Below are 7,279 nucleotides of genomic sequence, written 5' to 3' on the forward strand. Positions count from 1 at the left end.
TATGAAACCAATTTTAGTTCAAAATTTTGGTTTGAAAATTGAGTTCCCATTTACCCGTGAAATATTAGATATATTATTCGTTGTTTTTTTCTATAAACTTGAATTTCGTTTGTGTTTAGCTATATGACCATATCTGTAAAATGTGGGGTTTTTTGCTATTTACCACTCAGATCTTTTCTAGATAGCTTATAAAATCTTACTACTTAACTGAATGCATTGTCCAGGCCAGGCCAGCTTCCCTGTTGAAGTCAGGAAGGCATTTCTCAGGGCACACAGAAAGGACCCCATGATATGGACTGGAAAGAAAAAAAAAAAAAAAAAACAGAACAAAACACTATAATACAGCCATTCTGGATTCTTGGGCTATTTACTTTTAATTCCTAAGCATTTGAGAGCAAAAGACAGTTCAGACAGAAAATAATTAATCCATCATAAACTAAGTGTTGTTCTTCCAGCTAACATATACGTTATTGAACTTCTTACTTCAGTTAGCTGATTTTTTTAAAATTTACTTTCTGTTATTGTAGGTCATTCAACAGAAAATTTATATTATAATTAAACACCATCTTTCTGGTATCATAGCAAATACTCATTTCATTTAATTCTAACAATAGCATTAGGTTATAAATTATTATTTTATTGGTGAAAATAACATAGGTTCATAGTGGCATGTCAAGCTCCCCAAGATCACAAACTAAGATGAAAGATCAAGATTCCAATATAGACGTCTGTGGAACAAATTTGTCCTCTTTTTCTTGTACCACTGGGCATTAAATGAATCATTGTGTTTCTGTATATAATTTCATTTCATGCAAGGCTTATGGTGAAACAGGAATAACCTAAGAAATTGAGATCTAAATCGGCTAACATTATATGACACATGTGCTCACAGTACATTTAAAAACTTACATAAAACCGGCATTGATCATCCACAATTAGTCATCCACAGGGTGCCCAAGCTTTCAAAATAGACCACATGTTTCAAAAGACACATACTATGAAAGTCAGAGCTGCCTCCAGGACCTTTTCTAGAGGAGTCTTGAAGGTCCAGCTGTCCAGAGCCTTTGACACCCAGAAACCATCTGAGCAACATGCACAATTACCATGGACTCTGAATAACAATAATCTCATTGTGCTAATTCTTTTATTACACAGTTCACCTATTCCTGGCCGCCATGTGAGAGAGAAGACCTATGACCACAGGTAAGAAAGTGCATAACTGGGGTCTTTTCCTGGGACTCCTCAGGTCTGGCAAGTGTTGGCACAAAGGTCCTGTTGAATAAGATAAAATTATCTTAGCTCCAACTCTTTCAGTGCTCTGTCAGTGAGTATTTTATATCTCTGAGTCAAGGTTTCTCCTGAAATGACAGAAGTAATATCAATACTTTTTTTCGGAATGTTGTATCTAAAATAACATAAATTACAATCTATGTAAACATACTAAGCAAACAGTACATGGATATATAGATTTAGAGGGTAAATGATTAACATAAAAACATATTTTTATGCTTCCATTTCTCAAATATTACCACCTATTAAGAAATGTTCAATTAGCAATAGACTATATTAATAATCTAATACAACATGAATTACCAATGTATGAGAAAAATGCAGCTCAAAAATATTTCATTTTTCCTGAATTGGTCTATATACAACCAGTTTTGCTGTTGTCTTAGGAATTCAGGTATTTTTAATAAAAATAACTTTATTGTCAAAACCCTATTGAAAACAGGATGTTTGACTTCATTTAGATTCTTGATATCCCTAAATTCATTTCTCTAAATTTATCTTGAACTTAATAAATTCAATAGAACTTGAAATTCTGAAAATCAAAAATTTATTGGGAATACATTTCCTCTAGGAACATCTCTTACTGCATCAAGTATTTTGATCACCATCATAGTGTGACTTGACTTACAGTCTCTAGAATCTCAAGTTGATTTTTAGCAAGGTGAATCCATTTCTGAATGTTCACTCTCTGCTCAAAAAAATAAAAATGCAGAAACAGCTAATGGTGGTAGATGCATTTCAGCAATGCAAGATGATTCCTTTTCTCCCTCCCTCCCTCCCTCCCCTCTCTCTCTCTCTCTCTCTCTCTCTCTCTCTCTCTCTCTCTCTCTCGGTCTATCTCTCTGTCTCTCTCTGTCTCTCTCCCGCCAACCTCCCCCTCACTGCCACCACCGCCTCTGTGGTTATTCGGAAAACATGAAGAAATAGCCTGGAAGGAACAAGGACCATGGACTGTTCTATAATCCTACACAGACCTTCTTTTGTTCTCTTCATCATGCACATTGAAAAGCTCTTCCTTTTGAGGAGATATAAAATATATTCATTTGAATAAAACGAACCATTTGAAACAACTTAGGAGCAAAATAAGACCATATATATTTGCTAAAGTGGAAGTAATAGAATATAGGAATTCAACTGGAATGAAAGTGAAAAGTTTTCGAAACCAAACAGAAAAGACACCTTTTATTTAATAAACTTGGTATCAAATTTTAAGAGGCTACCTGTAGGTTTTCCAAATCAATGTCACAAGTGAAAAGGACATATTGAGGAAACCAAGCCATACTATGATAACAGTATCACTCTGCGTCGGTGCCTGGACCACTTTAAAAGAATAATTATTTAGCAAAATTAAGTTTTCCTTCTAGTCATAAGTATAATACTTATCATTTGAGTCACATATGCTAATCTTGTAGTACCCTTGGATAGTGTAGTCCAATCAGTTGAATTTTTAAAACTTGAGAGTTTATACTTTGTCTTTCCCATTTACTATACCCTCTATTTATGCTATTGCTATTGACATTCTTTCTTTCCTCCTCCTATGAGATCAGATTTATCATTCTATCTCTAGTCTTTCCTAGTCTAATAATTTCAAGAGCTATAATTCAACCACTCAATAATAATTCCAATATTTGGTAAGTGCATCTCAGTTAGCAGGACATTTTTACAAACATCTCAATTTCTTCTACATGAAGGCAACATAAGCTACTTTAATAAACTAGGAATATCTGATAAATTAGAATATCCATGTCAAATTATTTGATATTTAGGACATGGCAGCCAAGTACATAAATTAGCACATATAAATGAAATGTGAAGTGAAGCAAAAATCTTACTCTTGAAATTCTACTGTGTGCTGGCAATCACATTAACCAATAAATGACTGAACTATTATTTTATGCTACAATGACAGAATATGGCTATCACATAATAACTATAGTACATAATACGTGAATAATTAAACACCTATGCAATACTCATGAGTAAGGCACCATTCTGAGGGCATAGTAAATATGAAAATTTCCAGGTAAGAATAATCTTATTACAGGTTTCTGACTTGTCACCTGCTCCACCCAGCATTATAAAACACTCCTGAAAAGGACTTGAACAGTGCAAGAATGAATAAGTATGGGGAAAAATGAGGTCTGTATAAAATACTTGTAGCAATAATAGAAAGCTGCATAACACTCAATAACACTCAAAACATCAATAATACTTAAAAATGTACTTACTACAGAAAATGGAAATTAATTTTATTATTTTATACAAAAGCATTTAAAATGTATCTCTTACATTTGTGGTTTTGAAATATAGTTTTGTTTGTATTTTATGGTAATGGGCAGTTTTAAATATATATATATTTATTTTAAATCATTAAAATAAAAAAATGACAGGGTGAATATTCATTTAAGTACATTATATACTAGATATTTTGGAGATTTAGGATAATAAGCAGAAAACTATTATTAAAGATAAGTATAATAAATGTTTAAAATGCTTCTAAATAAACCATCAACAATAAATTTCTAATAGAAACAAGGATAGCTCTCAATTTTGGTAGAAAAAAAAATTAGATTCTTATTTTAATACAGTTGAACATTTCTTGCATAATAAGTTGGAAAAGTATAAAGTAGAAGAATAAACCATAAAGTAGATGAAGATATAAATCAGGTAAATATAAGAAATACACTTAACAAAATTATATGAGTATAAAACTAAATTGACAGTTTTAGAAATATACATTATGTTGTTAGAAAAATATACCAATACTGTAAAAGATATCACTTCTATGCTGAAGTAATTTTTAAGTTTGTTCTCCAGTAAAGAAGCTCTTAATAAAATTTTTTATAATTATAATCTAATATAATAATTTTAAAATGTGTTTGGAAAAACAAATGGTTGTGAACAAATAAACCAACTGGAAATTATCAAATAGCAGACACTTCCATCAACAGATATTAAAATCTATATAAAATAATAATTTAAAATTCAGAAATATAGTAAGGACATTTAAAAATAGCATTAGATGGTACAATTGTCATTTTAAATGGTTAAAGGGAATATCATTTCTCTAGGTTGGGTTTGATTTTCTGTTTGAAAAGAGGGATTCAAAATAAGATTTATGTCCTAAAACAAAAGAAAGGAAAAACTTAGTGGCTTATAGTGTTAACATCAACAAATAATCATATGAGTGCAACAATGTTAAAACATTAACATTTTAACATTCTAGTGTTAAAAGATTACAAGATTGTTCTCTCAGAAAGAGCTGTTGAACAGAAATATAATGCAAGCCATATATGTAATCGCAAATTTTCTTGTAGATACTTTTTGTTAAAAGTGAAAGAAAAACCAGAAGAAATACTTTAACATATTTTAATTAAACCAATATATTTAAGATATAATTTCACATGTTATCAATATGCAATATTATTACTGGGATCATTACAGATCTATTTTGTACCAAGTCTTGGAAATCTGGTGTGTATCTTACGTTTATCCCCATCTCAATTTGGCCGTTTTTTTAAGGGCTCGGTAATCACATGCGGCCTGTGGATTCTTGCTGCAAGTGCAGCTGCATTGTGTGACTTTCTCACTCTTCACGTTTCACCTGAGCAGTCCCACCCAAGAGGAAACTTTTTCTAGATGAGATACTGTCCTGCCATCTCGATTCAACTGCATTATCTGCATTTTATATGTTTTTGTTTACATATTTTCATTGTGTTTGTTATCTACTTACATATATTAAAGTTCCTCCTAATGTCCTACACAGTGATTAAAACCTACAGACTCCTTGGTTAGCAAGACTGGAATTTTTCTCTTTTTCCATCATTATCTACCCATACATCCTCCGTTATCCCAAGGCTCAATTTCTGCTTTATTTTTGAGTTCTGATGTTCTCTTTTGCTTTCTCCCTTGTCAGGTTTGCTTAAAAGGGGAGTTGTTATCTAGTCTGTCAATTTTGTGTGTTTATTAGGGAGCTTTTATATTTTTTTCAAATTACTGTTTTTCCAAATTACTGAGGTTGCTGTGCTGATGAAAATCTAAAATATATATTTTTCCTCTAATTCCCCTTGACACCTTTCCAATCCATGCTTCACCCAGTCACCAGAGTGAACACTGACAATACAAACCTTTTAAATATAAATCTGTTATATATTTTTCAATAGAATAGGTATCTAGCTTATTAGTCGGCACGTAATTCTTTTCATAAACAGTCCTTGGCTATTTCTTTATCCTTCTCTTCAATTTTATTTATTTCACTGCGACTAAATCTACCTACACAAAAGGCTTTTAGTGCAGAAGTGGAAGACTCTTAGGTCTCCAGGCGTTTTTCTTACATAGCATCCTGCCTTCTGCCTGCGGCACTCTTGTATCCACACCCTTGCCTTCCATTTATAACGATGAAGATGAGGATGATAATAATAATGCATGAGTCAGATAAAAATTACAGCACATTTGAATATATTATTCATCTTTCTATTGACAAAAGTTAACATTGCCTTTACACTCCAATTGCAACAATGTTAAAACGTTAGTGAAGACATTTTGATAGTCTGCTGTGTTTAATTTCTTACCTAAGTATCTCTATTAGACTTTAAGTCCATAGACGGCAGAACTGCACATAATTACATGCTTTCTTTAAGTCTTTAATATGTACAGTTATTGGAAAGCCTGAAATCAGTGGTCCCTGTACCCTCTATACTTTATAAGTCCAACAAATATTGGTTCCTTGAAGGTATGATATAAAAAATGGGACTCTGAATTTAAAGAAAGATTCAATAAAAATAGCTACTCCGTGTAAATGTCTTAGCCTTGTGCATAATTTATTTTAAAGCAAGGTTAAAATCAATATAGCTAAGAGCCAATGCTATAAAATTTGTTATATTCTTTTTTTCTAAATTAAAACAGCATCATTGGATCATTTAAATAGCACTTGTCCATATTCTTCCATCATTATAACAGCAGCATATGGCTGATTCCATTGCCAGGTCACAGCATCATTCACCTAACATGCTTCATTTTAATAGGAAAGGAAGATGATTCAAAAATATACTTCAAATATAAATTTAGATAAGTTTTCCTTAAGGAGCTGTCCATACTATCCTACACAAAAAGGATGGAAAATGAGCAACTCGCTCAAGAAATTCATTTTATTGATTTTCATACAACATAGATAATACTTTTAATGTTGCAAACAAAATATTTTAAGTGAAACCACAATTACCTAAATAGTTATTCTATTATCAAGTATTATTTTATAAATCACTTAAAAGTGGCAGTTATTTGCTATTTTCTGCAGTATACAATCCTCCTTTACTTGGGGTTAATAAGATAAAGTAGTATCAAGAATTTATAAAACACAGCAGCAAATTTTACTTTTTAAATAAAATTTATCCTTTTTAAATCACTTACTGTATTTTATTTTCAGATTCTTAAATTATAACTATATTTTATTTTTATTTTTATTTTTTTTGAGATGGAGTCTCCTTCTGTCACCCAGGCTGGAGTGCAGTGGCAAGGTCTTGACTCACTGCAACCTCCGCCTCCTGGGTTCAAGCAATCTCCCTGCCTCAGCGTCCCACTAATCTGCTTGAGGGAGCCGTAGCTTTCACACCTGAAGACATCACCCAGGGAACTGAGTCCCTACCCACAGCCTCTGCTTCCAAGTTCCCCAGCTCTGGCCTGGTGACCCCTCAGCCAACAGTTCTAACATTTGCCAAGTCTTCCTGGGCCTGGCAGGAGAGCTTGCAGGAGCACAAACAAGCACTATATGAATATGCAAGAAGGAGATTCACAGAGAGATGAGCCCAGGAGGCTGACTGAACTCAAAGGAACAGGATGGCACCCAGAACCACAGGACGGACACTGGGGGCAGCCCTCACCCAACTCACAGCAGGCTGGATGGGTGGGTGGGTTGTAAAAGGGAAGGATGAGCCTTCCCCAATATCACATTAAATTCATGGTTTTCATTAAATTTGTCAGTTGAAAAAAA

The sequence above is a fragment of the Sapajus apella genome, unplaced genomic scaffold (genome assembly GCF_009761245.1).
Source record: "Sapajus apella isolate SASKATOON/1434 unplaced genomic scaffold, GSC_monkey_1.0 scaffold25, whole genome shotgun sequence".
Taxonomy (NCBI): Eukaryota; Metazoa; Chordata; class Mammalia; order Primates; family Cebidae; genus Sapajus; species Sapajus apella.